The 25,256-nt window shown below is 37.7% G+C and overlaps 1 protein-coding gene across 2 annotated transcripts in view; it reads left to right on the forward strand.

Annotated features, from left to right (window-relative positions):
• Positions 1 to 25,256, forward strand: part of TENT5D (terminal nucleotidyltransferase 5D) — a 108,987-nt gene that overhangs the window by 64,624 nt on the left and 19,107 nt on the right. Inside the window, exon 1 of one of the 2 annotated variants that reach the window (XM_001144432.3) lies at positions 17,924 to 18,046. The exons of the other annotated variant lie outside the window; for it this stretch is intronic. The gene's annotated coding sequence lies outside the window, so the exon portion shown is untranslated. Of the gene's footprint in view, positions 1 to 17,923; positions 18,047 to 25,256 lie in introns of those variants that run through there. 2 annotated transcript variants of the gene reach the window in all.

A 25,256-nucleotide genomic window follows, 5' to 3' on the forward strand; every position in this document is an offset into this window, starting at 1 on the left:
TTTTGATATAAGTATTTATCGCTAAAGACTTTCCTTTTAGAACTGCTTTTGCTGCAGCCCATAAATTTGTTATGTTATATTTCCATTTTCATTTGTCTCCAGAAATATTTAAGTCTCCCTTTTCTTAATTGGCCCATTGTTTTTTCAGGAGCATGGTGTTTAATTTTCATGTATTTGTGAATTTTATATAATTTCTCCTGTTATTCATTTTTGGTTTCATACCATTGTGGCTGGAAAAGTTACTTGATATGATATCAGTGTTCTTAAACTTGCTAAGACTTGTCTCGTAGGCTAACATGATCTTTTCTGTAGAATATTATGTGTGTACTTAACAAAATGTGTATTCTGTTGCCATTAGATAGAATGTTCAGTATATGGCTGTTAGGTCCATTTGGCCTAAAGTATTTTCACGTCCAGTGTTTGCTTATTAATTTTATGTCTGGATGATCTTTCCATTATTGAAAGTGGGGTGCTGAAGCCCCCTACTATTATTGCATTGCAATCTATCTCTCCCTATGGTGTAAAATTATTTATTTATAACGTCCCTATGATGCATGCATAGTGAGAGCAAAGTGCTCCAGAAAGTGGTTCTTCAAATGTTGATGCTGGTAGAATTAAAGGTAATATGTTTTGCTCATATTTGTATTTTTTACTGTTGCTCAAATATTTTCAAGTGAACATGTATCAATGATATTAAAATACACTCATAAACAATCAATTAAATGCATTTCAAGTAAAAATTTAAAATAGTCTGGTTTTTTCTTAAGGTTTAAAAAAATGAATCTTACACAAAAATTAGCCCAGTGACAAGGTAAAATACCCTTAAGACATTGTTATTTACCTGATAACATGCTATTATTTTCCCTTCTTAAACCAGCATTTTCTCGCAGTTTTTACAAAATGATATCTGATGGTTTTAGAGACCTTGGCATCTTTTACTAGCAATACACCTCATTGAATCTGAGTATATATCAGTGCTTTCTAATAACACTGGGTTTCTCAACCTCAGCACTGTCGACATTTAGGTTGGATAATTCTTTGTTGTGGCAAGCTTCGCTGTGCTTTATAAGATGTTTAGAGTATCCCTAGCTGGATAATTCTTTGTTGTGGCAAGCTTCCCTGTGCTTTATAAGATGTTTAGAGTATCCCTAGCTTCTATCCACCAGATGGCCAGTAGCAGTCCTCATGCCCCTAGTGGTGCCAACCACAAATGCCTCCAGACATTGCCAGATATCTGCTTGAGTGGAATTTGTAGATTGCTTTGGGTGGATTGGCCCTTGTAACAATTGTGAGCCCCAAATATCTGAGACAGGTCTCAGTCAATTTAGAAAGTTTATTTTGCCAAGGTTAAGAACACACCCCTGAGGAAGTCCTGAGACATGTGCCCAAGGTGGTCAGGGTACAGTTTGCTTTTATACATTTTAGCAAGACATGAGACATCAGTCAATATATGTACGATGTACATTGGTTTGGTCCGGTAAGGTGGGACAACTTAAAGTAGGGGCTTCCAGGTTAGAAATAGGTAAGAGACAGAAAGATTGCATTCTTTTGAGTTCTTGACCAGCCTTCCACTGAATACACAATTTCGTCTAGTTCGGTGAATCTGTGTTTAATAACATTAGTAAAATAATAACATTTATAAAAAGTTTAAAACAATATCAGAATGGGATCACAGGTCATTATAAAATAAGTCATTCATTTAGCCAAAGTGATAACTCAGAGATTTCAAAAAAAGACAGAAACCTTTATTCTTTGAGAGTGGAGACTTAATTTCTGAAACAATGTGATGTAATAAAGATAGCACAAGACCAGTTAAATCTGTCTCTCAAAATCTTGTAAAAAATCTATAAAATTTTAATAATCTTGACCATAAGATATAATTTCCATAAACCGGCTTGTAACCTTTATAATTTTGTATTAAGGAGTGTGTTAATGCTCCGAGAAAACCTTGTTTATCTGACATAGGGACCCACATGCTGGTTTTGTATCAGTGTGCCTTTGATATTAATGGTTAATTTCTATAGAAACTGAACTAATTTTATCTCTTAAAATCGGCCCTTAAATCTCATGCACTCACCTCTTCCGCAATAGTTTCTGGGCCTTGAGGAGTTAATAAAAACTATTGTTTTAATTTCTGGCCCTGTGTTTCACAAATGCAGTTTATTTTGACTGGCATCTTCTACCAGGCCTGAAGATGTGGCTTAAATTGCTGTCAGTGTTTAAGATTTAGCAGGATCTGGTGTCCTTTTTAGATGCAGGAGTCAAAGCCCTGTAACTCAATGGCACAAGGACTTTAAAAACACATACAGAAAGTTACATGGATGTAATAACCTTACTTTAAAGAATTTTTATAATCTCAGGGTTTTTTTCTAAGCAAACAAAAACTTAATAATACTGACATAGGAATTATTTCGATAAAACATAAATCTGTTAGGCCAGGAAAAGGCAAAAGAAAAGACCTTCTGCAGTGCACAGAATATTGTTGGAAGGAAACACTTCCTTTAGACCTTTAAGAAAACATTTTTAGCATCAGGCCACAAGAAACAGGACCCGAGGGGAAAAAAATTATATGAACTGAAAATGAGTTGAAGGAGAGCGTTATTATTTTTCACCCTTTAAAAGGGGAGAGAAATCTGAAAACAGTGAGACACAATAAAAGTTGAATTTTGAGTTTATAAAGAATTAAAATCTCTTATAATTTATTAAGAGTAAATCAATCTGTTAAGAAAATTTCAGGGGAGGAGCCAAGATGGCCGAATAGGAACAGCTCCGGTCTACAGCTCCCAGCGTGAGCGACGCAGAAGACGGGTGATTTCTGCATTTCCATCTGAGGTACCAGGTTCATCTCACTAGGGAGTGCCAGACAGTGGGCTCAGGTCAGTGGGTGCACGCACCATGCGCGAGCTGAAGCAGGGCAAGGCATTGCCTCACTTGGGAAGCGCAAGGGGTCAGGGAGTTCCCTTTCCGAGTCAAAGAAAGGGGTGACGGATGCACCTGGAAAATCGGGTCACTCCCACCCGAATATTGCGCTTTTCGGACCGGCTTAAAAAACGGCGCACCACGAGATTATATCCCGCACCTGGCTCAGAGGGTCCTACGCCCAGGGAGTCTCGCTGATTGCTAGCACAGCAGTCTGAGATCAAACTGCAAGGCGGCAGCGAGGCTGGAGGAGGGGCGCCCGCCATTGCCCAGGCTTGCTTAGGTAAACAAAGCAGCCGGGAAGCTCGAACTGGGAGGAGCCCACCACAGCTCAAGGAGGCCTGCCTGCCTCTGTAGGCTCCACCTCTGGGGGCAGGGCACAGACAAACAAAAAGACAGCAGTAACCTCTGCAGACTTAAATGTCCCTGTCTGACACCTTTGAAGAGAACAGTGGTTCTCCCAGCACGCAGCTGGAGATCTGAGAACGGGCAGACTGCCTCCTCAAGTGGGTCCCTGACCCCTGACCCCCGAGCAGCCTAACTGGGAGGCACCCCCCAGCAGGGGCACACTGACACCTCACACGGCAGGGTATTCCAACAGACCTGCAGCTGAGGGTCCTGTCTGTTAGAAGGAAAACTAACAAACAGAAAGGACATCCACACCAAAAACCCATCTGTACATCACCATCATCAAAGACCAAAAGTAGATAAAACCACAAAGATGGGGAGAAAAAAGAACAGAAAAACTGGAAACTCTAAAACGCAGAGCACCTCTCCTCCTCCAAAGGAACGCAGTTCCTCACCAGCAACGGAACAAAGCTGGACGGAGAATGACTTTGACGAGCTGAGAGAAGAAGGCTTCAGACGATCAAATTACCCTGAGCTACGGGAGGACATTCAAACCAAAGGCAAAGAAGTTGAAAACTTTGAAAAAAATTTAGAAGAATGTATAACTAGAATAACCAATACAGAGAAGTGCTTAAAGGAGCTGATGGAGCTGAAAACCAAGACTCAAGAACTACGTGAAGAATGCAGAAGCCTCAGGAGCCGATGCGATCAACTGGAAGAAAGGGTATCAGCAATGGAAGATGAAATGAATGAAATGAAGTGAGAAGGGAAGTTTAGAGAAAAAAGAATAAAAAGAAATGAGCAAAGCCTCCAAGAAATATGGGACTATGTGAAAAGACCAAATCTACGTCTAATTGGTGTACCTGAAAGTGATGGGGAGAATGGAACCAAGTTGGAAAACACTCTGCAGGATATTATCCACGAGAACTTCCCCAATCTAGCAAGGCAGGCCAACGTTCAGATTCAGGAAATACAGAGAACGCCACAAAGATACTCCTCGAGAAGAGCAACTCCAAGACACATAATTGTCAGATTCACCAAAGTTGAAATGAAGGAAAAAATGTTAAGGGCAGCCAGAGAGTAAGGTCGGGTTACCCTCAAAGGGAAGCCCATCAGACTAACAGCGGATCTCTCGGCAGAAACCCTACAAGCCAGAAGAGAGTGGGGGCCAATATTCAACATTCTTAAAGAAAAGAATTTTCAACCCAGAATTTCATATCCAGCCAAACTAAGCTTCATAAGTGAAGGAGAAATAAAATACTTTACAGACAAGCAAATGCTGAGAGATTTTGTCACCACCAGGCCTGCCCTAAAAGAGCTCTTGAAGGAAGCGCTAAACATGGAAAGGAACAACCGGTACCAGCCACTGCAAAATCATGCCAAAATGTAAAGACCATCGAGACTAGGAAGAAACTGCATCAACTAACGAGCAAAATGACCAGCTAACATCGTAATGACAGGATCAAATTCACACATAACAATATTAACTTTAAATGTAAATGGACTAAATGCTCCAATTAAAAGACACAGACTGGCAAATTGGATAAAGAGTCAAGACCCATCAGTGTGCTGTATTCAGGAAACCCATCTCATGTGCAGAGACACACATACACTCAAAATAAAAGGATGGAGGAAGATCTACCAAGCAAATGGAAAACAAAAAAAGGCAGGGGTTGCAATCCTACTCTCTGATAAAACAGACTTTAAACCAACAAAGATCAAAAGAGACAAAGAAGGCCATTACATAATGGTAAAGGGATCAATTCAACAAGAAGAGCTAACTATCCTAAATATATATGCACCCAATACAGGAGCACCCAGATTCATAAAGCAAGTCCTGAGTGACCTACAAAGAGACTTAGACTCCCACACAATAATAATGGGAGACTTTAACACCCCACTGTCAACATTAGACAGATCAATGAGACAGAAAGTCAACAAGGATACCCAGGAATTGAACTCAGCTCTGCACCAAGCGGACCTAATAGACATCTACAGAACTCTCCACCCCAAATCAACAGAATATACATTTTTTTCAGCACCACACCACACCTATTCCAAAATTGACCACATAGTTAGAAGTAAAGCTCTCCTCAGCAAATGTAAAAGAACAGAAATTATAACAAACTATCTCTCAGACCACAGTGCAATCAAACTAGAACTCAGGATTAAGAATCTCACTCAAAACTGCTCAACTACATGGAAACTGAACAACCTGCTCCTGAATGACTACTGGATACATAACAAAATGAAGGCAGAAATAAAGATGTTCTTTGAAACCAACGAGAACAAAGACACAACATACCAGAATCTCTGGGACGCATTCAAAGCAGTGTGTAGAGGGAAATTTATAGCACTAAATGCCCACAAGAGAAAGCAGGAAAGATCCAAAATTGACACCCTAACATCACAATTAAAAGAACTAGAAAAGCAAGAGCAAACACATTCAAAAGCTAGCAGAAGGCAAGAAATAACTAAAATCAGAGCAGAACTGAAGGAAATAGAGACACAAAAAACCCTTCAAAAAATTAATGAATCCAGGAGCTGGTTTGTTGAAAGGATCAACAAAATTGATAGACCACTAGCAAGACTAATAAAGAAAAAAAAGAGAAGAATCAAATAGACACAATAAAAAATGATAAAGGGGATATCACCACTGATCCCACAGAAATACAAACTACCATCAGAGAACTACGCAAATAAACTAGAAAATCTAGAAGAAATGGATAAATTCCTCGACACATACACCATCCCAAGACTAAACCAGGAAGAAGTTGAATCTCTGAATAGACCAATAACACGAGCTGAAACTGTGGCAATAATCAATAGTTTACCAACCAAAAAGAGTCCGGGACCAGATGGATTCACAGCCGAATTCTACCAGAGATACAAGGAGGAGCTGGTACCATTCCTTCTGAAACTATTCCAATCAATAGAAAAAGAGGGAATCCTCCCTAACTCATTTTATGAGGCCAGCATCATTCTGATACCAAAGCCGGGCAGAGACACAGCCAAAAAAGAGAATTTTAGACCAATATCCTTGATGAACATTGATGCAAAAATCCTCAATAAAATACTGGCAAACTGAATCCAGCAGCACATCAAAAAGCTTATCCACCATGATCAAGTGGGCTTCATCCCTGGGATGCAAGGCTGGTTCAATATACACAAATCAATAAATGTAATCCAGCATATAAACAGAGCCAAAGACAAAAACCACATGATTATCTCAATAGATGCAGAAAAAGCCTTTGACAAAATTCAACAACCCTTCATGCTAAAAACTCTCAATAAATTAGGTATTGATGGGACGTATTTCAAAATAATAAGAGCTATCTATGACAAACCCACAGCCAATATCATACTGAAGGGGCAAAAACTGGAAGCATTCCCTTTGAAAACTGGCACAAGACAGGGATGCCCTCTCTCACCACTCCTATTCAACATACTGTTGGAAGTTCTGGCCATGGCAATTAGGCAGGAGAAGGAAATAAAGGGTATTCAATTAGGAAAAGAGGAAGTCAAATTGTCCCTGTTTGCAGATGACATGATTGTATATCTAGAAAACCCCATTGTCTCAGCCCCAAATCTCCTTAAGCTGATAAGCAACTTCAGCAAAGTCTCAGGATACAAAATCAATGTACAAAAATCACAAGCATTCTTATACACCAATAACAGACAAACAGAGAGCCAAATCATGAGTGAACTCCCATTCACAATTGCTTCAAAGAGAATAAAATACCTAGGAATCCAACTTACAAGGGATGTGAAGGAACTCTTCAAGGAGAACTACAAACCACTGCTCAAGGAAATAAAAGAGGATACAAACAAATGGAAGAACATTCCATGCTCATGGGTAGGAAGAATCAATATCATGAAAATGGCCATACTGCCCAAGGTAACTTACAGATTCAATGCCATCCCCATAATGCTACCAATGACTTTCTTCACAGAATTGGAAAAAACTACTTTGAAGTTCATATGGAACCAAAAAAGAGCCCGCATCGCCAAGGCAATCCTAAGCCAAAAGAACAAAGCTGGAGGCATCACACTACCTGACTTCAAACTATACTACAAGGCTACAGTAACCGAAACAGCATGGTACTGGTACCAAAACAGAGATATACATCAATGGAACAGAACAGAGCCCTCAGAAATAACACCGCATATCTACAACTATCTGATCTTTGACAAACCTGAGAAAAACAAGCAATGGGGAAAGGATTCCCTATTTAATAAATGGTGCTGGGAAAACAGGCTAGCCATATGTAGAAAGGTGAAACTGGATCCCTTCCTTACACCTTATACAAAAATCACTTCAAGATGGATTAAAGACTTAAACGTTAGACCTAAAACCATAAAAACCCTAGAAGAAAACCTAGGCATCACCATGCAGGACATAGACATGGGCAAGGACTTCATGTCCAAAACACCAAAAGCAATGGCAACAAAAGCCAAAATTGACAAATGGGATCTAATTAAACTAAAGAGCGTCTGCACAGCAAAAGAAACTACCATCAGAGTGAACAGGCAACCTACAAAATGGGAGAAAATTTTCGCAACCTACTCATCTGACAAAAGGCTAATATCCAGAATCTACAATGAACTCAAACAAATTTACAAGAAAAAAACAAACAACCCCATCAACAAGTGGGCGAAGGACATGAACAGACACTTCTCAAAAGAAGACATTTATGCAGCCAAAAAACCCCTTGAAAAAGTGCTCATCATCACTGGCCATCAGAGAAATGCAAATCAAAACCACAATGAGATACCATCTCACACCTGTTAGAATGGCAATCATTAAAAAGTCAGGAAACAACAGGTGCTGGAGAGGATGTGGAGAAATAGGAACACTTTTCCACTGTTGGTGGGACTGTAAACTAGTTCAACCATTGTGGAAGTCAGTGTGGCAATTCCTCAGGGATCTAGAACTAGAAATACCATTTGACCCAGCCATCCCATTACTGGGTATATACCCAAAGGGCTATAAATCTTGCTGCTATAAAGACACATGCACACGTATGTTTATTGCGGCATTATTCACAATAGCAAAGACTTGGAACCAACCCAAATGTCCAACAATGATAGACTGGATTAAGAAAATGTGGCACATATACACCATGGAATATTATGCAGCCATAAAAAATGATGAGTCCATGTCCTTTGTAGGGACATGGATGAAATTGGAAATCATCATTCTCAGTAAACTATCGCAAGAGCAAAAAACCAAACACTGCATATTCTCACTCATAGGTGGGAATTGAACAATGAGATCACATGGACACAGGAAGGGGAATATCACACTCTGGGGACTGTTGTGGGGTGGGGGGAGGGGCGAGGGATAGCATTGGGAGATATACCTAATGCTAGATGACGAGTTAATGGGTGCAGCGCACCAGCATGGCACATGTATACATATGTAACAAACCTGCACAATGTGCACATGTACCCTAAAACTTAAAGTATATTAAAAAAAAAGAAAATTTCAGTGTTCTAACCAAGTCTTTAGTGTATAAGTGGTTTTCTTAACATCAAAACCCAATCTCTAGAAAGACTTTTATAAATGATTTCCCTTTAATTATAGACAAATTGACACAAATCATTTACTACATGCTTGAACTTACTGTTTTATCCTAGACATTCGTCTTTCTTAAATAACCAGTTGTTTTATTTTAGGACAAAAATTTACCGTACAAGATTTTTTTCTCATATAAAATCATTTTTCTTTTAACCTTTCTTGCCAAAAATTCCTCTTTATGTTTATAACTTTCTTTACATTGTTCTTATTCACTGATTACCTTTACATAATTTTTAAAATAACTTTTAAATAACCTTTGAATTAGACAAAAAGTATTTTTTAATAAGAACACATTTCTTTTTTTCAGAAAAAATGTTCTCTTGTAATTAAGAAAAATTGGAAATGACCCAGACATTTAATAACTATCAATTATTTAGCTTAATATAACTTTAGATTTTAAATTGTATGACAGGATTATCTACAAGCATTTATTCCATTACATTTACCTTATTAATTATTAATTGGCTTTGAGAGTCTACGGCTTTTCGAGGCACATGGTGCAAACTGCCAGTGGAGCTACCATTCTGGGGTTTGGAGGATGGTGGCCATCTTCTCACAGCTCCACTAGGCAGTGCCCCAGTAAGGACTCTGTGTGGGGGCTCCAACCCCACATTTCCCTTCCACACTGCCCTAACAGAGGGGCCCCACCCCTGCAGCAAACTTTTGCCTGGGCATCCAGGTATTTCCATACATCTTCTAAAATCTAGGCGGAGGTTCCCAAACCTCAATTCTTAACTTCTGTCCACCTGCAGGCTCAATGCCACATGGAAGCTGCCAAGGCTTGGGGCTCCCACCCTCTGGAGTCACAGCTCGAGCTGTACGTTGGCCCCTTTCAGCCATGGCTGGGGAGCAGCTGGGACACAGGGCACCAAGTCACTTGGCTGCACACAGCAGGGGGACCCTGGACCTGGCCCACAAAACCACATTTTCCTCCTGGGCCCCCGGGCCTGTGATAGGAGAGGCTGCCACGAAGGTCTCTGACGTGGCCTGGAGACATTTTCCCTGTAGTCTTGGGGATTAACACTAGGCTCCTTGCTACTTCTGAAAATTTCTGCAGACGGCCTGAATTTCTTCTCAAAAAACAGGCTTTTCTTTTCCACTGCATTGTCAAGCTGAAAGTTTTCTGAACTTTTTGCTCTGTTTTCCTTTTAAAATGGAATGCTTTTAACAGCACACAAGTCACCTTTTGAATGCTTTGCTGCTTAGAAATTTATTCTGCCAGATACCGTAAATCATCTCTCTCAAGTTCAAAGTTCCACAAATCTCTAGGGCAGGGGCAAAATGCTGCCAGTCACTTTGCTAAAACATAATAAGTCACCTTTTCTCTAGTTCCTAACAAGTTCCTCATCCCCATCTGAGACCACCTCAGCCTGGACCTTATTGTTCATATCACTATCAGCATTTTTGTCATAATTAATTATTATTTTTTAATAGTTTACCCAGATTACTTATGAAAAATATGATAGTTATTTAAAGTTTAAAGTTTTCTTGTTAAACATTTTTATAACCTGTGGATTCCAGGTTTTCCTAAGTAAGAACATTAAGATTAGATAAATGTGGGGTTTTTGTTTTGGTGTTACTATATTTTTTTTTTGCCAGTAAGTCAAGATTTACTTGTTTTCATTAACCAACCAATGTTAAATGTGTTATTTATTAAATTTTATGTAAACAAAGATAATTCTCTTTTGAGCCGCATTTACAGATTTATAACCCTCATACCAAATTTTGACATCTAGCAGAGATAAATAACGTATGCTGACAATTGTGAAGCCATTTCTAATTCTATTTCACCAAATTTTTAAAATCAGATTATTTATTAAAGATTTAGTTAAGCCATGTGAACTTGAAAAAGCATTTGGCTTAAAGTCTCTATATTTCTGATTAAGTATTTGATTTAAGCACCTTTTTAAAAAGCCAATTATAGTTCTTTTATACATTTTTAATAGTGAAACATCATATATTTGATGCGTAAATACATAGACATATTCGACATGTAGTTAGGAGTAGACCTTATAGATTCATAAGACATGGTTTTGAAATGTGAGGACATGAGATTTGGAGAGACCAGGGGCAAAATGATATGGTTTGGCTTTGTCCCCACCCAAATATCAACTTGAATTGTATCTCCCAGAATTCCCACATGTTGGGGCATGGACCCAGGGGGAGGTAATTGAATCATGGGGGCTGGTCTTTCCCATGCTATTCTTGTGATATTCACTGAATAAGTCTCCCAAGATCTGATGGGTTTATCAGGGTTTTCCGGTTTTGCTTCTTCCTCATTTTTCTCTTGCCTCCACCACATCAGAAGTGCCTTTCACCCTCACCATGATTCTGAGGCCTCCTCAGCCATGTGGAACTGTAAGTCCAATTAAACCTCATTTTGTTCCCAGTTTCGGGTATGTATCAGCAGCATGAAAATGAACTAACACACACATAATTTGGAGCTTTCCTTTGGATTTGATCAAGTCAGATAGAGTTGGTCAAACCCAGTGGGAAAAAGACCAAAACAACAACAAAAACAGAAACAAGCAAACAACAAAAAAATAGTTAAGCAAAGCAAACAATTGCACGATTTATGTGATTACTGAGCACTCCAGTGGTAAGGAGAAATGAAGACCAGCTGGTTGTTAATCTTAACTTTAGTGAAAACAAAATTCCAATTCAGGTATTTACCTCGGGATGGGTCTGAAGCTGTTCTCTGTCATCCTAGAAGCAGGAACAAACTCAAACTCTCCTTCCCTGTTGGAAGCAAACTCAAACTCCAGGAAGGAGTTACCTGCCTTCCATCATGAAAGCAGGAAGACTTGCCTTTGTTGTTGGCAGCAAGTAAAACTCCAAAAAGAAGGAGTTGTACAGTAAAATAAACTTTAGATCTTGACTAAAGCTTGGGAGGTCAGGGATTCTCTGGAGGGGGAGCTTCCAGGCCTCAGAAAATTGTCCTATTGGTTTGAACCATAAAGATAGCTCAAGCTGGTACCGATAGATTTGTCTTAGATCAGGGGCACCTCCACTCAGAATCCCTTCATGGCCACCAAAATGTGAACCCCAAATATCTGCAACAGGTCTCAGTCAATTTAGGTTTATTTTGCCAAGGTTAAGGACGTGCCCGCAACAGCCTCAGGAAGTCCTGAGACATCTGCCCAAGGTGGTCAGGCATACAGTTTGTTTTTATACATTTTAGGGAGACATAAGACAGGTCTTACAGTCAGTATGTGTAAGACTTACATTGGTTCAGTCTTGTAAGGTGGGACAACTCGAAGTAGGTGTTTCCAGGTTAGAAGTAGATAAGAGACAAAAGGTTGCATTATTGTGAGTCCTTGATCAGCCTTCCACTGAATACATAATTTAATCTGGCTCAGTGAATCTGCATTTTTACATAAAGAATAGGGGAGAGGAAGCAATGAGATATGGATTTGTCTCAAGTGAGCCTCAGAGGGATGACTTTGAATAGAATAGGAAGCAGGTTTGCCTTAAGCTGTTCCCAGCTTGACTTTTCCCTTTAACTTAGTGATTTTGGGGTCCCAAGATTTATTTTCCTTTCTCACAATATTGATTTTTCCTATATATGAACATGAAATGCTTTTCCTTTTTTGTATTATTTATGATATTTTTATCAGTGTTTTGTAATTCTCATTGTAGCAATCTTTTACCTCCCTGCTTAGATGTATTCCCAGGTATTTTATTCCTTTTGTGGCTATTTTGAATGGTATTGCATTCTTCATTTGGCTCTCAGCTTGGATGTTGCTGGTGTAGAGAAATGCTACTGATTTTCATACATTAGTTTTGTATCCTGAAGATTTGACGAAGTTGTTTATCAGATCAAGAATCTTTTGGGCAGAGCCTATACGGTTTTCTAGGTATAGAATAATATAATCTACAATCAGTGATAGTTTGACTTCCTGTCTTCCTATTTGGATACCCTTTATTTTTTTGTTGTTTGTTTGTTTTGCCTGATTTTTCTAGCTAGGACTGCCAGTACTGTGTTGAATAGGAGTCTTGAGAATGGGCATACCTGTCCTGTTCTGGTTTGCAAGGGAAATCTTCCAGCTTTTGCCCATTAAGTATGATGTTTGGCTTTGGGTTTGTCATATATAGCTGTTATTATTTTGAGATATGTTCCTTCAATACCTAGTTTATTAAGATTTTTTAACATAAATGGATGTTAAATTTTATCAAAAGCCTTTTCTGCATCTATTGAGATTTTCATGTTGTTGTTTTTAGTTCTGTTTATGTGAACATTTATTGATTTGCATATGTTGAACCAACCTTACATCCCAGGGATAAAGCCTACTTGATCATGATGGATTAACTTTTTAATGTGTTGCTTGATACAGTTTGCTGATGTTTTCATGAGGATTTTTGCATCCATGTTTATTAAGGATATTGGCCTGAAGTTTTCTTTTTTGTTTTGACTTTGCCATTTTGTGGTTATCAAGACTTGTTGGCCTCATAGAATGAGTTAGGGAACAGCACCTCCTCCTCAGTTTTTGGGACTGGTTTCAATGGGAATGGCACCAACTCTTCCTTTTACATTTGATAAAATTCAGTGTGAATCTGTCTGGTCTTTGTACTTTCTGATTTTTAGGCTTTTTATTACCGATTTGATTTTAGAACTCATTACTGGTTTGTTCAGGGATTGAGTTTATTCCTGGCTCAATCTCAGTTGTTGTATGTTTACAGGAATTTATCCAGTTATTCTAGGTTTTCTAGTTTGCGTGTGTAGAGGTACTCAAGGTTTTTTTCTTTTTTTTTTGTATTTCTGTTGTGTCAGTGGTAATGTCCCTGTAGTCATTTCTGATTTTGTTTATTTGGATATTCTCTCTTTTGTCTTTACTAATCTAGGTAGTTGTCTATCTTATTTATTCTTTCAAAGAACCAACTCCTGGCTTCATTGATATTTTGAATTTTTTTTTTTTTTGCATCTGAATTTCCTTCAGTTCGGCTGTGATTATGGTATTATCTTCTGCTGGTTTGGAGGTTAATTTGCTTTTGTTTTTATTTTTCCTCTTTACGTTATGTTAGTTGGTTTTTTTTTTTTTTATCTTCCTAACGTTTTGATGTGATCATTTAGTGTTATAAACTTCCCTTTAACACTGCTTTAGTTGTGTCCCAGGGATTCTGGTATGTTGTCCCTTTTTTCCTATTAATTTCAAAGAATGTCTTGATTTCTGCCTTAATTTCCTCGTTTACCCTGAAGTCATCCAGGCACAGGTTGAATTTCATGTAACTGTATGGTTTTGAGCAATTTTCTTAGTATTGATGTCTGTTTGGGGTGGGGGGTGCTGTGGTCTGAACATGTGGTTGGTATGAATTTTTCTTTCTTTCTTTCTTTCTGGAATTTGCTGAGGATTGTTTTTTGGCTGATTGTGTGGTCAATTTTAGAGTATGTGCCATGTGCAGCTGTGAATTTATATTCTCTTGTTTTTCAGAAGAGAATTCTGTAGATGTCTATTAGGTCAATTTGGTCAGGTGTTGAGTTCAGGTCCTGAATACCTTTGTTAGTTTTCTGCCTCAATGATTTTTCTTATACTGTCAGTGGGGCATTGAACTCTCCTGCTATTATTGTGTGGTTATCTAAGTATCTTTATAGGTTTTTAAGAACTTGCCTTATGAATCTGGGTGCTCCTGTGTTGGGTGCATATATCTTTAGAATAGTTAGGTCTTTTTGTTGAATTGAACCCTTTACCACTATATCATTTCCTGATTTCTCCTTTTTGACTTTTGTTGCTTTAAAATCTGTTCTGTCTGTAATTAGTATAGCAATCCCTGCTTTTTTTTCTATTTTCCATTTGTATGAAAGATTTTTCTTCATCTGTTTTCTTTGAGTCTGGGTGTCATTATATGTGAGATTGGTCTCTTGAGGACAGCATACCATTGGATCTTGTTTCTTTATCCAACTTTCCAATTTGTACCTTTTAATTGAGGCATTTAAGCCTTTATGTTCAAGGTTAATATTGATATGTGCAGATTTCATTCTATCATCATGTTATAAGGTATTCATTATGCAGATTTATTTGTGTGGTTGCTTTATTGTATGAGTCATCTGTGTGCTTAAGTGTGTATTTGTGGTGGCTGGTAATAGTTTTTTTTTTCCACTTTTAGCCCTATCTTCAGGACCTCTTCTAAGGCAGGTGTGGTGGTAATAAATTCCTTTAGCATTAGCTTTTCTGAAAAGAATCTTATTTTTCCTTCGCTTATGAAGCTTAGTTTGACTGGCTATGAAATTCTTGCTTTGAATTTCTCTTATTTAAGTATGCTGAATACAAGCCTCCAGTGCCTTTTGGCTTTTAGGGTTTCTGTTGAAAGATCTATTGTCAGCCTAATGGAGTTCCCTTTGTAGGTGATCTGCTCCATTTTCTCTAGCTTTCTTTAACATTTTTTCTTTCATTTCAACCTTGGAAAATCTGATGACTTTGTGTCTTGGGTAAGGTCATCATGTATATTATCTTGCAGGGATTCTCTGCATTTCCTGAATTTAGATGTTAGCCTTGTTAGTGAGCTTGGGAAATGTTCATGAACAATATCCTGAAATAGGTTTTCCAAGGTGTTTGCTTTCTCTCCTTCTCTTTCAAGGGTGCCAATCAGGTGTAGACTTGGTCACTTTACATAATCCTGTATTTCTTGGAGGTTTTATTTATACTTCTTTAATATTTTTTAAAATTTTTTTCCGACTTAGTTATTTCAGCGAACCAGTCTTTGAGCTCTGAGATTATTTCCTCATTTTTGCCCTAAAATGCCACAATTCACTCAGTAACATAAAAATCATTCTTACTTGAAAAGGGATCTTTAATGATTTTTTTTTGAGTCAGGTTCTCGCTCTTTTGCCCAGGCTGGAGTGCAGTGGGGCAGTCATGGTTCACTGCAGCCTCGAACTCCTGAGCTCAAGTGATAATCCTACCTCAGCCTCCCAAATTGGTAGGATTACCAGTTCATGCCACCATGCCCAACTAATTTTTTAAATTTTTTTTCAAAGACAGGGTCTCATTATGTTGCCCACACTGGTCTCAAACTCCTGGCCTCAACAGATCCTCTTGCTTCAGCCTCCCAAAACTCTGGTTGATTTAAAAAGTATATGTATCCAAAATGAGTCAAAAGAGAATGACACTATTGGTCAAATTGGGAATTATGACCTTTGGAATGAATGGGGATGAAACCAGAATATTTGGATTGCTAAACAGCTATTTAGCAGTAGTTGTCTTTTGACTTCTGTTTTGTCTTTTCTTCTCCCAAAACTCCTTCCTCCCATCTTCTTTCTCACTGATACTTGTACTATCTTTGTTATTATACTGTTTTGACTTTTTATATTGGTAAAAGACATATTTTTAAATCTTTATAAAAAGATAGTTGAGAATTTGACCTATATCTGATATATGTATTTTATTTTAGAATTTGACCTATATCTGATATATGTATTTTATTTTAAACATGTAGTACTTTACAGAATTCATTATTGCTGATTAATGAAACTGTCTTATGACATTTTCAGATTTCTTTCCAATACCCGTTGCTTGTATATTAAATGGCACCCTACAAAATATCTGATTTCTTATTCTACTTAAAACCTCTCCTCCACCCCCTACCTAGCTAGCTAACTCTTTGTTCATCATGTCCATTTTATCTGTTACTCTTTTCATGAATTTCTTTGCATAATTTGTTTTTTATTTTTTTCAATGGGATCGTAGACCCTACCTCTATTCTTTACATTCTTTTGAATGAGGATTGAGTTAATTAAAGCACTTAATACCTGACACATTATAAGCATCATATAATTTTTAGTTATCATTGCCATTTAATTATGTTTAAAAATTCTACACTCAAAAGTTTAAAATTAAAAACTTATATTCAGTATTATATATATCATGTAATGTAATTTTCATATCTTTAAGAAACTGTACACGTATATTTTTCTTTAAAATTAAACTCCAGTGTAACATTCTTTATATACAAGGATTAGGATTATAGTCTTAAATGTTACTAAAAATTATTTATTTCTTTGTCATATATTATACTGCCAGGAAAACATTGAGTAGGTATCTTGTTTTACCTTTGGCCCCTCCAAAATGTATTTAGTCTTTTCTGTGTTTTACTGGAAAATGCTATAAATTATCTATCTTAAAAATATCACATGGATCACTGGCTTAGCCAGACAATTGTCTTCCTATATCTACCTATTTGCCTATCTTTGTAATCTTGATATTCTTATTCAAACAGTTATGTGATAGTTTCTATAAATTGGACATACTGTAACAAAACATTATTTTGAGAAGAACTCTGTCTTTTAAATGTTCTTTTTAAAAATTAGTTGTTGGCACTCAAAACAATTATACTTTTCAACCATAATACTTTTTTAACTGTTTCTTTTTGAGACAAAGGCTTGCTCTGTTTCTCAGGCTGGAGTGCAGTGGTGTGATCATGGCTTACTTCAGCCTTGACCTTCTGGGCTCAAGCAATTCTCCTACCTCAGCCTCCTGAGTAGCTGGGATGACAGATATGCATCCCCACACCGAGCTAATTTCTTTTTATATTTTTTATAGAGTCGAAGTCTCTCTATCTTGCCCAGGCTAGTCTTGAACTCCTGGGCTCAAGTAATCCTCCAGCCTCAGCCTTCCAAATTGCTGGGATTACAGGCATGAGCCACCATGACCAGCCTCTTTTTAATTGTTTAAGAATTTTTTTTTAAACAAAAATATGTTCACTTGGGGGTAAAAATTAAATAGAGAATATTTTCCCAAATTCTGTATTTCAGAAATTACAACTTAATTTTGAAGTTACATGTAGGCAGTTACAATACTTACAAAACAAAAATGTTTGCCTATCTGTGTGAATCTGCATGGTTTAACTGGTTATTTTCACTATTTTTTTCTCCTTCCTCCCTCTTCACTATTTTTTAACTTAAGTTCAAGTATCTTGAGGAACCTGTTTTTAATCTTTAATATATCTAGTATAACATTGTCTTTTTTGAGATTTGGGACTCAGAATTGCCCCATTTAAATTTATTTTTTGAAAATTCCCCCATCTATAAGAGCATTAATGATGCAATAATAATATTCCTTGTCTCCTGGCAACAGTAACCCTGGAATTGCAGCAAGTGAGGTGTAGAGAATGTGTGGAGATCAGGTGATGCAGAACTCTGGTAAAGGATGTTAGTCTTCAGAGTAAGACTGTTAAATTCAGCAAAGTCTACTCTCAGAAGACACGGTGAGCAATCTTGTAGAAAGGGAGTTTTTCTTTTAGTTGTCACTCTGAGCACACATCAAAATTGACATTTAATTTATATTTTGTCCAGAAACTTATTTGATTCAACTAAAATATCTTTGAAAATTATCTCTTTCATTAATAACTGTGCCCAAAATCATGGCTGTGGTAAAACTGAACTCAGTTAATATGTTTAAAAGGGCATCAATAATTGTTTTAATATTTTATTTTCTGAACTAGCTCAAGAGTAAGAGATAAAAGACATAACTGATACGTTGATATAGTATTAAGAATTATGTTTTTTCAGAACTCTAGAGTAAGAGAGTTACAAAACTCCCTACATCCTACATTAATTGACTGACACATTGACATCTCAATAAATAGCCTGATGATGGATTATTTTCAAACTTTAATTTGTTTCTGAAGTGAAGTATTAAAAGACTATACCTAATTCCTTTTTTGATATCAAATGTTTTTAATTACTACATACCAGTGAAAGAAAGTTATTGTCAGGTAATCAAGCATGTTTACATATCTGTATTTTTTTTATATAGTCCTGAACTTCCTTTTCAGATTATTTTTTTTCCTTTAAAGCACTCAAATCTTATCTCATTTGTATAGTTTTTGTTTGTTTATTTGTTTTTTAGATGGGGTCTCACTCTGTCACCAGGCTGGAGTGCAGTGGCATGATCTCGGCTCACTGCAATCTCTGCCTCCCAGGTTCAAGCGATTCTCCTGCCTCAGCCTCCAGAGTAGCTGGGACTACAGGCATGCACCACCACACCCAGCTAATTTTTTTTTGTATTTTAGTAAAGACGGGGTTTCACCATGTTGGCCAGGATGGTCTTGATCTCCTCACCTCGTGATCTACCCACCTCGGCCTCCCAAAGTGTTGGGATTACAGGCGTGAGCCACCGTGCCTGGCCTCACTTGTATAGCTTTTAAGTACCTTAAGAGTGAAGTTACCTTATTTTCCTCTAGTAGTAAAGCTTAGAAAATTAATCAAATTAATCATAAACTTAATGGATTTTATTAAGCCAATTGTATTTTAAAATAGCAAAGACTGCATTTTGAAATTGTTTCTTTAAAGAATGCCATTATCATTCACCCTTTTTCTCCTATGAAAATTAACTGCAGATGTGAGAGAAAATATGAGGACCTGAATATCTGTAGCCAAACTAAGAGTAGAAGGTGTTGAAATGAGGGAGGGGACTTCCCCATGATAAGGAGACTTAAGGAAAAAAGTGACTAGAAAAAAATGCCACTTCTTTCAGCAAAACTGCCTTCTGAGCGTGAACTTAAATTTGTATTTGTGTTGGAAATGCTTGAAGAAATGTGAGGAGAAGGAGGAGTTATTTGTGTGTCGGGGGGTGGGAAAAAAAGTGGAGGTTACTGAGTGGGAGGTTGGGAATTCATGGGGCAAGTCATTATTTATAAGAAAAAAAGGGAAAATAGTTTTTGGTGTAGGAAAGGAGAAAGGTAGTAGTATCCCATGGGAGAAAGTTCAGCAATGAAGGAGAATGGAAAGTAATAAGAGATCACCCCACCTAGGGTAGGTAGAATCCATATGATTCCTTCTTTCTTTATTTCTCTCCCTTTAAAAAAATGCATTTCATGGCTGGGTGCAGTGGCTCATGCCTGTAATCCCAGCACTTTGGGGGGCTGAGGTGGGTGGATCACGAGGTCAGGAGTTCAAGACCATCCTGACCAACATGGTGAAACCCCGTCTCTACTAAAAATACAAAAATTAGCTGGGCATGGCAGCGCATGCCTGTAATCCCAGCTACTCGGGAGGCTGAGGCAGGAGAATCGCTTGAACCTGGTAGGCAGACATTGCAGTGAGCTGAGATCGCGCCACTACACTCCAGCCTGGCAACAGAGCTAGACTATGTCTCAAAAAAAAAAATTGCGTTTCATTTTATCTTTCTTTAATGGCCCCTTCTCTTGCTTGCCTACTAGCAGGCTCCCTCCTGAGCCTCACGCTAACACCACACCCCTGTAGTTTTTCTCCTTGATGGGATGGGTTTGAGGAGAGCAGCAGTTGGTGAGGTAAGTTCTAATGTCTGAGAGGGTGCGGTGAGTAGACGGGGAGAGCTATGAACAGAAGTTTTTTGGGTTTTTTTTGTTAATAAAAGGCTTTTTCTAGAAACATTGGGATGAGTTTCTACTTTTCTCCTTCCTCAGATAGTGTTTAAGAGGGATGTGAAAGATGTATATGGTGTTGGCTATAATTCTGGAGTCCCCTTCAGAGAATACTTAATTCCTTGAGTGTTGACAGGGTTATCCACAGAGGGGTTAGTGATTTGGAATGATGTGGAAAAAGCTCATTAGGTTACTGGGTTTACTGTGAGGGTCATGGCGAGTTGTACAGCATCCAGTGCAGAGAGAATGGCATTTTGGTCTCACTAGGTGGCTTTACCTCCCAGCTTGCTTGAAAGCCTGTTGTACTTCAGAGTATTCTCAGCGATTCCCTTCAAAAGGGGCTGGAGATTTCTCTGGCCAGCTTGCTTCTCTGAAATTGGTGGCAGTTTGGAGAGGCAGCAACTCTGCATCATTTACATCAGAAGCAAGAGAAGCTCACTTGGTGGCTGTTGAATTCACATAGCTATAAATCTTTACCAGCTACAGCCACTGGAAGGGGCAGAGGAAGAGTAGGAAGGGGAAGTAGTACTACTGTTGTAGTTTTCCCAATGAAGCAAAGTATGTAGCAGTATTTTGTTGTTTGAGATAGTATCCAGAGTTTTTTTTTTTTATATTTAAGAGAATTAAGGAGCGTGGACACAAGGGTGAATTTCAAGTGAAAGTTTAATAAGCAAAAGAAGAACGCTTTCTGCAGCAGACAGTGGGGCCCAAAGGGGTTCCCCACCATGAGGCTGGGGTTCAGGGTTTTTATGGACCGGGATGGGAAGGAATGTGCATAGTTTGCAGGCTGTTTTGAGGAAAGTGTGATTTAGCTTGGTCTGGGACCAATCAGGAGCTGAAGTGATGATTTATTGGGGCTACCTAGCTTGGCCCAGGACCTAGTAGAAGCTGAAGTGAAAGCTTGGCCAAAGACCTTGGCCCTGGGACCAATTAGGAGCTGAAGCAATGATTTATTTAGGCCGAGCTTACAGTTTAAAGCATGTTTAGAAAAGAAAAAAAAAAAAAGTGCCCACCAGAACCTACTGGAGCACCCCATGTACATGCCCACATAAGGAGAAGAGACTATTTCCTGGAAGCCTGCTGGTTATACAAAGGACAAAGACATTTCTATGCAGAGTCTTGTTCTCTTATTACAGTGGCTGCAGGCATGTCTTAGGCACAAAGAACAAAGGTTGGGCCTTGTTTCTTTATCTGAGTGGGCCAGAGGTTTGTGCAAGTTTTCTTATCTGTGCCTGCAGCCTGATTTTTCAGGCTGTTTCTCCAATTACAGGAGTTTTACCAAGGGCCCACCCTAACTGCCACCTTTTCTCTCTTATTCTCCCCCTCAGGAGTGGAGACCCTAACTGCTGTTAGGGAGATTAAGCGTTGATTTTTTTTTTTTAGCTACTTTTTGCTGGAGATGGGTGTTGTGTGGGGAACAGCAACTAGGGTTTCTTTTGGGGCTGGCTTAAGGGTCCTTGGAAGAAAGGCATGTTTATGCATGGTTCCTTTTGCATTACCATTTGTAGCTTGATAGCCGTTAGATGAGAAGAAACAATGTGGGTTATTAGAGTACATGTATTAAAATGAAACAAGGATGGAGGTAAAGAAGCTTAAAAATTCCAAGGCTAAGTGATGGCTAGTTATGCGTGTTAAGATTTGGGTTCATGGGGCTTGGCTTCGGTTAGCTTTCTTGGTTTTACTTTTTAAACAAAGAAACTTGTGGGTTATGTGCACTTTATTTACTTTTATTACCTGGCAGGACTTGTGGGATAATTGCCCAGAACTAGAGTATTGTTTTCAATTTCTACATTACCCATTCCCTTTTGTTTCCTTTGAGTGGTAGTTGGAGATTGCTGGTTGATTTACAGGAATAGGGTTAGTTTAAAATGTAGGTAGGCAAGAACTTGAAAACAACTACTGAGACTAGAAATTAATGACAGCTGTATGATAACTTTTGAAACATAATTTTTTCTCCAGTCCTCATTTTTGTTAAAAACAAATTATGATAAGACTGTGTTGTTTGCAAAATAGACTTTAGTCTCATACTTGGCCTGATTATTTACAGAAACTGCAGCAAGAATAATTACCTTTACATAGGCCTTTTAGATGGGCTTTGATGGAACTCTGTTTTACAAGGAATCTTAGATAGGACTTTTTAAAGCTGAGCCCAGCCATGGGTTTGCACCCTTAAATACCTGTGAGTTGGGTAAACTCCTTTTTTTCTGAGGTTTCAAGAGCATGGTGTTCTGGGCCTGTTAGAAAATGACTTTTTTACTCACCACAGATTAAGAACCCTGTACGGGGACTGTGTAGACAAAGTGTGAGGCCAATTTTTCCAAGGGGCTTTTTTTGGCTTTTCAAGTTAAGCTTGACTTCTTAAAGGGAAACACATCCTTTTAGTTAAACCCTTGGCAAAACACCAGTTTTTAAATTGTTCTGTTGCAAAAGAAAATGCATTCTTATTGCACTGATGCAAACAATATATTGTTAGAAGTTAAGAATGCTTACATCTGGTGTCTGAATTTTAGAGGAACCAGGCAGAGAGAAACAAACATGTTTTACATTTTGCTTTCAGGACTATACCTCACTTAATTGTTAAAGGCTGTATCTAGTTTAAAATAAGTTTTCTTGACTGAAAAACAAAACAAGGATTAGCAATATTTTAAGCAAAAGTTAAAAAGATTATTTTAGCTTTTTATGAGTTCAGTCCATTCAGTTAACTCTTGTTTTGCTTGATATTTATAAACATTTCAGCTTTTTATGAATCCTGTATGCTTTTCCATTATTAGATACCTGCATTTGAAAGCACCTGTTAAAGTTTTACAGCTGAGTTTAAAACATTTTTTGAAGAGGATTAAAACAAGACAATTGTCTTAAATGACAAAATGATCAGGGTGTTTACAGTTAGAAACACAATTATCAAAGAAATTTGGTTATTTTTGTGGTTTACAACAGTTTAAGATAATTTCAATTATAATTGATAGCATATATTTAAACATTAGAACCTTAGACATCCCATATGGTTTTAGAACATATGTTAATAATATTTACTGAAGGCTGGGCACAGTGGCTCATGCCTGTAATTCCAGCACTTTGGGAAGCTGAAGTAGGCGGATTACAAGGTCAGGAGTTCGAGACCAGCCTGGCCAATATGGTGAAACCCTGTCTCTACTAAAAATACAAAAATTAGCTGAGCATGGTGGTGGGCACCTGTAATTCCAGCTACTCGGGAGGCTGAGGCAGGAGGATCACTTGAATCCGGGAGGCAGAGGTTGCAGTGAGCCAAGATCACGCCACTGCACTCCAGCCTGTGCGACAGAGTGAGACTCCATCTCAAAAAATAATAATAATAATAATAATAATATTTACTGAAATATAACCTGAAGAAGATTAAACATTACTTTGGCAATTCCATGTATTTAAACATCTTTAATAATTCTGTTTACTTGTTTTCTGGATGCTCTAGGCCCGCTGTAGCATCCGAAAGCTAGGTGTTAGGAAAGTCTATTTATTTTGGGAAGCCTGTTAAATATGTTATTGGTTTAAAACACTTGATATTATGAAATGAAATTTTAGATTACCATAAGTTATTTATTTTTCTAAAATGATGGCTTAAAAATTTGAAAAATCAAAAGCCTTTTATTAGCCTTTAGTATTACACAAAAATCCTGTTCAAGAGAGAAAGCCAAATTTTACCCTTGCATTAGTTTACTATTAATGTTAACCCCAATTTTTAATGAAACCTTGTGGACAATTATATTTAATTTTCACTGGTTTGATCATGAAGTGAGATTTTTACAAACCTTTTATAACCCTTTACAAATTTTGCTGAAAAGAATACCTTGTTGTGCTTTTATTTTAATGCTTAACTTAAAGAAAAATCTATGTAATACTCCTTTGAATTTAGTTAACATGTATATACAGAGTTTTCATGGTAAGATTAATTCATACAGTTTTTCCACAGTTTGCTTAAATCTTCTGCTTTATTTTATTTAAGAAAATTCTTTATCCCTAGGCAAAATGTACATTTCCATGCCTTCTTACAATTTTTTAGTAAAAACACATTTTACTGTTTTCACACGCCTTGCACGTAAATCCATTTTCAGTAGTTGATATGGTTTGTCTGTGTCCCCACTCAAATTTCAACTTGACTTGTATCTCCCAGAATTTCCACATGTTGTGGAAGTGACCCAGGGAGAGGTAACTGAATCATGGGGGCTGGTCTTTCCTGTGCTATTCTCATGATAGTGAATGAGTCTCATGAGATCTGATGGGTTTATCAGGGGTTTCCACTTTTGCTTCTTTCTCATTTTCTCTTGCTGCCACCATGTAAGAAGTGCCTTTCGCCTCCCACCATGATCCTGAGGCCTTCCCAGCCATGTGGCACTGTAAGTCCAATTAAACCTCTTTTTCTTCTCAATCTCAGGTATGCCTTTATCAGAAGCATGAAAACAGACTAATACAGTAGACTTAATTACATGTTATAATGGTAACTCAGCAATCTTTAACTTTAATGTAAAACTTGGTAAGTTGTTATAATTATATACTAGGTGCAGATAAAGTTTGATGTTTTTCAGCATAATTAGAGGCATGGTTACTTTCATATGTCCCCAGACCTTACCCGTTGTGAAGCAGGCAAGTTGAACAGTTTTTAAAGGCCAAAGAAGCAGTTTAAAACCTTAAAACATTTAGCAAACCTACTATGTGACTTGCATGATTTAGACTACCTATTTATATTTTGAAGACATTTGCATTTTACCAATAATCTTTGAGGCTGTTTTTATTTTTTAAAGATTAAAGTCACACGAACTGAAAGGTACCAGAGCTTTTATTTTTCCCTTTAAAAAATATTTGATCCAAGGGCTTATCCTTTTTCAAGTTAATTAATTAGAGCTCTTCTTAAATAGACATTACACACACAACACATGTATAACTACACAGACAGGCAGAAGAAAATCCAGCAGCTTAGGGTGGAACCATTTAAGAATAGGGCTCAGAAAGTATGTAGTTTCTGTGGCCTGACAAACAAGCATACCTGGAAGGCGAAAATAGATTTTGAGAGGTATTTATTTGCCTCTAATTTCAGGGG

Source organism: Pan troglodytes, chromosome X (assembly GCF_028858775.2).
Source record: "Pan troglodytes isolate AG18354 chromosome X, NHGRI_mPanTro3-v2.0_pri, whole genome shotgun sequence".
In the NCBI taxonomy this organism is placed as follows: domain Eukaryota; kingdom Metazoa; phylum Chordata; class Mammalia; order Primates; family Hominidae; genus Pan; species Pan troglodytes.